The 10,369-nt window shown below is 36.0% G+C and overlaps 1 long non-coding RNA gene across 3 annotated transcripts; it reads left to right on the forward strand.

Annotated features, from left to right (window-relative positions):
• The first annotated feature begins 1,439 nt into the window (after positions 1–1,439).
• Positions 1,440–9,943, forward strand: LOC148153452 (uncharacterized). Of its 3 annotated transcripts, XR_015761710.1 has the most exons (4): positions 4,253–4,308; positions 4,433–4,562; positions 5,291–5,486; positions 9,402–9,943. It is a non-coding gene; the product is annotated as an uncharacterized LOC148153452 (long non-coding RNA). The 3 variants fall into 3 exon arrangements; XR_015761709.1 differs by lacking the exons at positions 4,253–4,308; positions 4,433–4,562 and adding an exon at positions 1,440–1,832; XR_015761711.1 differs by lacking the exons at positions 4,253–4,308; positions 4,433–4,562 and adding an exon at positions 2,351–2,396.
• Positions 9,944–10,369: the final 426 nt, after the last annotated feature.

The raw sequence follows: 10,369 nt of genomic DNA on the forward strand, positions 1-10,369 counted from the left end.
TGTACATTTCTCTAGAGATATAAGTCTTAAATTTCATTTATTATGATCTTAAAAAGTCTTAAATTTGAATTAGTGAAACATTAACTTCACTTTGTGTTGATCTATTTGCATTTGAAAAAGATAAAAGTTTAGGAATACTTATGCAAAGCATTCTCAATCTTTTTCCATTGCCTTTGTTTAATGTGTAAAGTTCCTGGTCAGTTTAAATTTCCGAGCCATGATCTGGGCTGACCTGTTGCCGATGTGTCTGTTAGCTATGCACACGCCGTGGGGTGTGCTGCAGACCCAAACCCGAAATCTCCCACTAAGCTAGTATGTCCATAATTAGTTTCACAGTGAGAAGAAATCCATTTTCACATGCCTAACAGCTTCCAGCTGTCAGCCACTGCTGATGGATATAGATGGACCTTATCCCACTAATTACCCAATAGCAAACTTGCCTTTTTTATCCTTCATAGCAAAAGTAGTGTCTTAAACCAGAGTTTAGGTAATTCTTCAAATGGTGAAGTTTACATACGACTTTTTCCTGTAGAAAAGGCCCAAATTGGATGATTTGTCAAATAATAAGCGTATTAGTTTTTCAAAAGCAAGTTTTATGTATGTTGAATGAGGGCAACTCTGAAAATTTTAATATTTTTTGCATTTTAGGACTGTTGTAGGAAGAAACTTCTCTATTTCTGAAAGTGTTCTTATTTATTGTCTTGATAATGTTTAGGTTATTTTGCTGCATAGCAAGATGGCTGTTAGCTTAACCAGCAGCCAAACTGACTAGCTGATAGCATGAGTAGCCTAACTTGGCATAACTTGAGTATGTATTAGCATGGTACATACTCAAGCTAATGGTAGCTTGAGCAACCATTAGTTTAAATTAAGCAGTTAGCTTCATTAGCTAGTAAGCTAGGTAGTAGCTAATTAGTCTGAGCCCGTTTAGTTGCTAACTTATTGTTTTTGTGGCATTTTTGCTTTTTGTGTCAACAAAATGTATTAAAACATCATGAAAGGAAAACAGGACAGAGATGATTTATGATCCAAACTTTGTTTTGCTAAGAATAGCAGATGTGTTGTATAGCAAATTAATGTTTTAAAAAGTGGAAATCAGAACCAGCTGGATTTAGTGCTTTTTTTAGTTGTTTGTCTTTTCACGGGAAAAAACTAAATATATTTCTGCAGAAAACGAAGCTGTTTTTAACCAAGGCCAGGAAAACAGATCTCATTTCTAAAAGATGTGTGATTTTTTTTGGGCTGTTTACAACTTCCATTTAAGATAAAATGAAAGCGTAAAAATACGTCTTTTTAAAAAAGAAAGAAAATGTTTGTGGTAGAAAAAAAGAGACTGAATATATTTTGCATCTTAACCATTAGACTGCTTTAGCTTTTCCTTCATGGTGCTGCATCATTTTTGAAGTCTGTACCGAATCAAAACACTGACTGAAATATAAATGCTGCTGAAAGGATGGCTGCCTTTGCTGCCGAGCCTGCTGGGAGTCACCTGCAGGGCCTGTATAATGCTGCTGCAGCTGTGGCTGTCACTCTTTGGATGGATTAATGTCTTGTAATCATACTTAATTATTATCCCCACCTGCTTGTGGACTGCCTGAGACTGGGGGACCTTGTAAAACGCAGAGTCTGCGCCAAGAAAACCCCCTCCTGGGAGACGGTTGAATGTCACCACACAAGCCTTACCAGCCAAGGAACATTCAAGGCTGTCAGGTTGGCCTGGTGCTTTTTGGGCCCATATAAAAACAAAAAGGTCAAAGGTTCAATGGCGGCAGAAAGCAATCTGTCCTTCTACGCAGCTCAGGAAGAAGAAATAATGATATTTGGAGATGGAGGTAACATCTGCCCATGTGTTTGTTGTTAATGGAGAAAGACATGCCTTCATTTCAAACTGCAAGCTATGTAGCATCTTAGCAACCCAGGCTAAAGCGTTCTCATGCAACAATTCTGTGTGGCCTTACCTTTTGTTGACCCAAAGTGCAAAAGCCACAATATAACAGCAATAGGTAAGAAACTAAACGAGCCCACACTAATTAGTAGCCTTGCAAGGGAACCACGACCTAGCTTGCTAGCTTATTAACTAGCTAAGTAGCTAGCTATTCACGTATCATGGATAAATTCACCGTCACTTGGCTGGACGAAGTTTGTACATTTCTCTAGAGATATAGGTCTTAAATTTCATTTATTGTGATCTTAAAATGTCTTAAATTTGAATTGGTGAAACACTAACTTCACTTTGTGTTGATCTATTTACATTTGAAAAAGATAAAAGTTTAGGAATACTTATGCAAAGCATTCTCAATCTTTTTCCATTGCCTTTGTTTAATGTGTAAAGTTCCTGGTCAGTTTCAATTTCTATGCAGCTCAGGAAGGAGAAATAATGATATTTGGAGATGGAGGTAACATCTGCCCATGTGTTTGTTGTTAATGAAGAAAGATATGCCTCACTTTTTTGCAATTTTCTAGAATAAAACTTCAGAAGTTTTTAGAATAATCATTTTGGAAATTTTTGAGTTTGGAAAGTAGAACATTTGTTAGAAAAAAACTCAAATTTTGATATGTATCTCATAAATTTGCAAGAAAATAAAAAATTTATTCATTTTTTGAAGAATTTGAGACAAAACTGGGACATTTCCAAGTTAGTTTGAAAAGTCAAAAATTTGCTAGTTAAAAATCAGAAATTTGGAGATTAAGCTCAGAAGTTTTCGAGGAAAAATATGGGGAAATTCCTGAGTCAAAAGTAAAAAATTTTCGATCTTTAAAACATTAAATTTCCAAATTTATGTTTTTTAAAGCAATTTTTTTTTAGTACGGTGACCGTAATATGTCGTCATCACTCACCGAGCTAACAACAGGGGCTTGTAGTTCCGTGACATATTTTCCATATATGGTAAAGGGAAGGGTTTTTACGTTTTGTCTAGAAAATTTCTGAGATTAATCTCCACATTTATCAGTTTTATGTTGGAAATTTGCTCCTTTTTTATATCTAAAATTGCCTTAACATGCCGCTGTAGTGAGCAGTATGGAGAGGTTGTGATGTTTTTCTTCATTTTCCATAAAAATATCTTTTACTTTGCTCGATTATTTATTATAAAGATGCGGTAACGTGATTTTCCGAGTTGTCCTTAAATGCACCAGGAATGTAAACATGCTGGTGTTCTGTTTATCTGTGCTACCCGTAAATCCGTCCGGTTACACCTGTGGATCTGAGAGTGGAGGCTAATGGGCTCTTTGCACCTCAGCTTCCGCGTTCGGGGTAAAGCGGCTCGATTGTTTCCGATCCAATACAAATATCATTTACATTAGGTGCTTTCAGGGCTTGGCCAAGGTTTGTACATCGATCCGAAGCCCCAACAAGTAAGCTGGAGAAAGGTATTAAGATGTTCGCCTCGTTATACATTCACTGACACGAAGGTGAGTTTTACTTAAACTTTGTGGCTAACATTAACGTTAGCTTATGCTAGTAGGCAATATTCTCGGACATTGTTCTTGTAAAATGTGCTATTTAAGTATCTAAACATTCTAACGGACAATGTATTTATCTTATTTTCAAGTATATTATGTGTGTTTATTGTCGTTAGTGTCACAGACTAACGGGGAGGTTACGGTTTGGGCTTTTTACTAACGAAGCCTGACGAGGCACAACAAGCCTCATAGCTTAACAGTAGCGCAGCTCTGGTGTCAGAGATCTGGTTCAGCTGTTCAGGTTCAAAGTTGCTGCTTTTAGAAAAATATGACCGTGTTGCTTCATGTCTCCGTGTTATTTCGTTTTATTACCTTTGCATGTTTCTTGTGAAGAGCTCAGATAGGACGGTGTTTACAGCAGTGTGTACAGGCGGATCAGTTGCTCGGCTGTCTGGCTCTGGTCTGCTCTCTGGTTCCCATAAACTCTTTCAGGCTGAATACAGAAGTGATTCCATGGAAATAACTCAGGGAGGCTCCTTTATTTACCATCCGTGTCCCCGGTAGTTTTAGGCTGACCCGGAGTGAAGTGAAGGCTGCAAACTTTGCTGTGCGGCGTTAGCTGGTAGCGGCAGATATTTACAAGCCATCTTCTTAATTCAGGATCGCTTGGAAATTAACGAAAACTTAAAAGCCCATTATATTAGGAAGACAACAATGTTAATAGTATTGTTTTTTTGCATCTGAAATACGACTTAGTCTTTTCTACCAGTCATGGTAACTCAAAGCGGAAAAAAGTGAGCCGCATTAGCTCCTGGAGATGTGACGTCAACGCCTTAGGTGCAAAGAGCCCATATTCAGCCAGAACCAAAAGGCAAAAAACTTTTTGTTTTCTTCCAAACAAACCGAGTAAGTCGAGTAACGCTGCTCCACGCAGATAATGTTAGCTAACAGATGACTAGCCAATCCATGTTATTATATTAAGCTCGTTAGCAAGAATACTAATGTTTTCCGTATTTTACATCCCTTGCAGGTTAGTTAATGCCAGGAATAAACCAAATCCTCTTTAATTTTGCTGCATAAGTTGTTCTCAGTGTTGCTCTCCACACAATTTCTGTGAAGAAATTATTCACAGGATAAAAAGTCAGGAAGGAGACATGCAGGTAAGGACAAATTATAACTTAATGAGAAAAAGAAAACACTGCAAAAACACAAACTTTTACCAAGTATTTCTGGTCTAGTTTCTAGTACAAATATCTTAGTAAACTTTAAATAAGACAAAATTAACTTCAAGTATTTTTTAGCAAGTATGTTAGTATGTTTTACGTAAAAAAAATTCCTTAATTGTGGCCACAAAGTTCTAGTTCCATTGGCCGATTGTTTCACTAAGATATTTTCTCCATGTTATAAGTTAATTTATCTGCCATCAGAACTAGTACTTTTTCAACAATATTAAAGAATCATTTATTTAAAACTTTTATTTGTGCCAGAAACTAAACCAAAATTAGTTAGTTTAGTTTCTAGCACAAATAAAAATGGCACCAAATACAAAATCTGGGTGAGATTTTGTATTATTGCAGTGAAGGAAAGAAAAGATTATGTGTAGAAATGTCCATTTTTTGTAACATCATGTTATTTCAAATTAAAGCTTAAAACATTCACAACTTCACAACACATAAGTAATTGTAGGCTGCAACAGTCTTGAATTTAACTACCTTTTTATTAATTAAATGTTTATTGTTAATAATATTACACTTAATCCTCTACATGACTTTTAAATATGCATCAACAGTTTTCCTGTGATTAAATACTGCAGCTTGTTTCAGCAGCATTTACAGATAAAGCTTATGATTTGTTCTAATAATTTTATTTCCTCTGTTTCTTGGCGCAGAAGAGAAGCGAGTATAGAGCCAAACCTTTTATCCGCCGAGTTCAAGTTTCGGCCAGATGTTGGTGCCGCTCTCCGCAGTCTGGACACACACTCGCTCCGCTCCGTCTTGGTTTCAGTCCTGCGTTCAGCAGGCGTTTTCTGTGCAGAGATAATTAGCATCTTTCCAGATTCGGGGCGTTTTGCAGACGCAGAGAAGGTAAATTTGCATCCATTTCCAGTGATCAAAGGTGTGTGAGTTTTTTGTCTGCTTCTCTGTGAATTTATGTGGTTTCTCATTATAAGTTGTTTTGTTTATCTTATACAATAACGTAATTACTGCCTCCAGAAACAGATGTCTCCACACCTTTCATTATGAAAGGGTAAGCCTGTGAGATATGAGCCTCCTGCTGCACAGGAGAACACAGATTTCTCCTCGCGCGCAGAATAACAGCGTCTTCATTAGATTAGTTGCAAAACAGCAGAAAATAAAGTGAAGGATAAACAGCAATTTCATTTAGTTTTCAGCAGAAATTTCTCAAAGAGACGATCTCTTTCTCTTAAGTTGTCTCAAAGTGAGCAGCTTCGCTTTACATATTCACAGTGGGATGTGAGAACTTTCTGTTTTTAAAACTCCAGCTGGGCAGCTCTATAAGGCGGCTGAATAATAATTATCTTAGCAGTACTTCTCTCTTCTTTTTATGCTCAATGGGTCCTTAAAAAGCCAGGCTTGTTTCATGAAAAGCTGCAATTTCGTGTTGTTAAATAAAGATTCTGATGGCTTTTCAATCTGAAAGTAAACATGTGATAATTTGAAACAAATTGGTCTTGTTTTGTTTTCGTAAAAGGGAAAATCAATACCTAATCAAACAGATTTCTCCTAATCAATACACACTCAAATGTTTAATTCAAACTTTGAAAATTATTTAATAATCCAGAGAGAAATTAAATGTTGTGAAATTTCCTGTAATGGCAGGAAGGATCTCCTGCAGCAGTCTGTGTTACATCACCTCAAAGGAAGCCTCTGACTAAAGTTGATGCTGCTACCGCCATGCTTGGTGGTTAAACGGGTTTGAAAACCTCACCTTAATAAATTTTAATTCTAATCTAAATGTAGTTGTTGAACGTTTCCAAAATTGTGTAAATTGATCTTCACCAGGATTTCTGCAGGTTTCACAAACTCAAATTTAAGACTTTCTAAAACCATTCTGAATAAAATCTAAGACCTGCACTACAAAAACACAAAATCTTACCGATCTTAATTAACTTACAAATAACTTTTCATCATTGTTTTAAATCAATAATTCCTTAATATTGATTAAACAATTCTAATTTCATTGGTAGATTATTTCACTCATGAGAAAAATGTCTTGTAATAAGTGAAATAATTTGTCAATGGAATTAGCTAGTTTACTAGCATCAAAGCTAACTTACTAGTTAGCACCAAAGCTAGCTAACAAGTTAGAGTATATTGGTAGGTACTACTAGCTAAAACCAGCTGCTTTATGACAATAAGTTTCTTTTTTGCTGTCTGTAAAATGAGCCGTTTCAAAAATCTTCTGAATAAGTCACAAATTAGCAGGCGCTGCCCTGTCGCCTAGCAACCCCAGCCAAGCACGTCACTTAGCAACCAGCAGCTTTTATCACTGTATGCGCTGTACAATGGCTGCTAGAAAACACAAGTGTTTTGTTGTTGACTTACCATCTATAAACCACTTGTTGGATTCTTGTTGGATGTGCAGGAGGTTCCACTTTTACTTTTAAAAGATGTATAGTTGTATAGTTGTGCATTGGTTTGCAGCCATTTTCACATGCGAGTGTAAATGTTGAGTAGGGGGGCGTGGCCAGCAGCAGCTTATTTGGATTTAAAGTGACGGTAGTTTTTAAAAGAGCTCATTCTGACTCTCATTATCTGAAATGATTTTGCGCAAAAAATGTAATTAAAATGTTTTGTCTATAAATTATTCTAAACTGTTCTAGTCACCTTTAGAGCTAACTGAAGACATTCATCTTGCTCTTTGATATTTTTCCCCATATTTCTAAGTCAATCCAAATTAAGCTGTAAGCATAGATGTTAATACTTTCTTTATTTCTTTTTTTTACTCTTATTATCTGACCTGAGCCAACCTGCCTTTCCTTTTACTGGAAACGCAGATAAATCCCTCAAGCCTTCTTAATTTCTGATGATTTTTTACAACTCTTAACTTCCTCATCACTCCCTCTCCAGAATACATTTTTTCGGGTCGTCGTCATGATTAGAACGTGTCTCCCTGTTTTACATAATGCTGTTAACACAGTTTTTCTTTTCTTTTTTTCGTCTTCCTGCCGTTTTCTGTCAAAACAAGTCATCTGGGTTAGCCCCGTTATCAGCTCCCCACTCAGCACTGCTGCAGATAAATCCCTCTCACTCTTTCACCATGCTCCTTATCGCTTACAGTGCCATGATGTGGTCACAGCAAATACAGCAGAAAGGAGATAAATCTGCTTGTCTGCGGAAGTCGCTGCTACAGATATGCCAGAATTTTAAATTCACCTCAGGAGTAAGCTTATTTAAGCCTGTCAGCTATTAAAGTTTCCAAAACTGGAGAGCTGATATTCTTAGTCTCCCAGTTTGCATCTCTATGGTGCCTGGAAATACATTTCTACTGATATGACACAGAGATCTCTTTTGGAAAGATAACAACCATTCCTTAGTTGCGACATCTGTGCTGTTCAGGGATCTGTGCAGTACAAAAACACTGCAGCTTCACAAAAATCTTTAAATTGGATAAACTCTTGCAATGCAGTCAAAGGAGTTTCCTGATTTATTTCCCAAAAAGATGTAAAATCATCTTCACTTTTACTAATATTGAAAGAAAATCACATTTAAAAATCCCTGTAAGAGACTTTAGAGCAGAGGTGCTAAACTTATTTTGATTTTTGGCAACATCAAGATAACAAATGTACTTCAAACAGCCGATTATGGCAGAAAGTATTGATCAGACTGCCCATTAAAAACTGTTAAAATGTTAATATAACGTTAATATGTTTCTCTGCATTTGGTGAGTGCTTCTTGAAATTAAAGATAACCATTTATGCTTCCTTGAACAGATTAGGATAGGTTAATCATTACATTTTGTGCACAAAATAATTCTTATATAATGAGATTTTAGTCAGAATGAGCTGTTTTAGGGCATCATGTCACTTAACAGATGCAGAATTATACAACCGTATATCTTTGAAAAGCAGAAGTAGAGCCTCCTGCTCAACCAACAAGAATACACCATGTGGTTTCAGGTGATAAGTTAACAACAAAACATTTGTCTTTTCCAGCAGCCATTGTACAGCAGTAAAACCAGCTGACCAAACATGGTGGAACTTAGATTGGGTTGCTAGGTAACGGGCTGGGCTTGGTTTGGGTTGCTAGGTAAAGTGCTGTCTTTTTGTGATGTTACATTCCGGAGGTTTCTAAAACGACTCATAATCTAGAACAATAAGTATGAACTCATTGCCAAAAAATGGCTGGGTGTTTTTTTATGCTTGTGGTGTTTCAGAAGCAGCAGAAACCCAAATAGAAGAACGAAAATGTGCAAAATGTGAATTTTGCATTATATGTCCCTTTAAATATTAAACATCTTTTCATATTGATGTAATTTGGCATTGTTCAGAATGAAATGGTTTTGATTAGTTTGATAAAATAACACTTAAGCACATAAATATTATCTTGAATATTCTATTTATGTGTTTATCTAAATCAGTGGTGTCCAAATTGGCAAAATGGGTCACAAAATTCATGAAATTAAAAGTACTAATATTAATATATTCTGATTTTCTTGTTTTTCTTTTATCTCCTCAATAAAAAGCATAATGTTTTATGAACTATGTATATTAGAAACACAAAACTGCAAAATTCAACCAGTTGAAAAGTCACCTATTCATGCAGTCCCAAAATCCAGGCTCTTAAAAACACAAAACAAAACACATGGCTCGCTAACATAAAACATGACTGGAGATAATGTTTTGTTTTTTCATTACAATAACCCAGTATAATTTGATTTTAATAACTATTTTAAGTAATTTTTTGTGTTACAAGTAACAACACCATAAAAGTTGTGTTTTTCAAACTCAATCCACACCATCTTCTGTATCTCTGCAGTGGAAATCTCAGCTGAAATTGTCTCGTCTTCTCCGAGCCCTTGGAAACTGCACCCAGCATGCTTCAGAGACTTTATTTTTCATTTATATGAGCTATCTAACCTTGTGACAATCACATTGCCACCCAAGTGTATAATAGTTGTTTTGACATCATTTCACAAAATGGAAGTTAATATACCCCAACATGTTGCTGTGCAGGCGATACAAGGTCATTCTTGTCAACATACAGAGCTGAAATATATCTGCAGGACTGAAGCTTGATAGAAGAAAATAGTCGAAATGACTTTGTGCAGAACTGCTCTATATAGCATAGATGTTGTCACCAAGAAGAATGTTCTATGGTTTTTTATGTCGTATATCATCTTAAATTGGACTGAATCAACATGTAAGATGTTCTTTTTATGTGTACTGTGTGATTCATATGGATATATTTCAAGGGTTTATCACTGGGAATTTGTGGCTAACAGCTAATAAAAACCCAAACTCAGTTTCTCAGGTGATGTAAATATTACAAAAGACCAATAAAACATTTTATTTTATAAAGAGTCATTGTTGTTTGTTGAATGTGACACGCATATTTAGTGTAGTTAATATTGTTTATTCAGTTTAATTTTGAAAATCGGGAATCCGGAAATCACCGAGTTTGTACTTCCGGTTTAGCATTACTGTTCTACGGACCGTCTGCAGCTGTTTATTCGGCGGAGCACAACCTGTAAGTTCGTAAAAAAGTATTATTTCACACGTAGGAGCATATATTTACAGTGTATAAATACTTAAAACACAACTATACTTTCAGTTGATCGAAATGTTGCATCTGAGCTGTTAGCATGTTTAGCATTTAAGCTAGCGGACACATGCATTAGCTTCTCATGTCATTTCAGCTACCAGATGTGCTGTTTGTTTTTTTACTCTGTGACCAGTGGTGTTTTGAGTAAAGTTAGTAATATTTCTGTGTCGCAAATCTGGTTT

This window comes from Poecilia mexicana, unplaced genomic scaffold, assembly GCF_051168715.1.
Source record: "Poecilia mexicana isolate PSO_F unplaced genomic scaffold, ASM5116871v1 scaffold_20, whole genome shotgun sequence".
Lineage (NCBI taxonomy): Eukaryota > Metazoa > Chordata > Actinopteri > Cyprinodontiformes > Poeciliidae > Poecilia > Poecilia mexicana.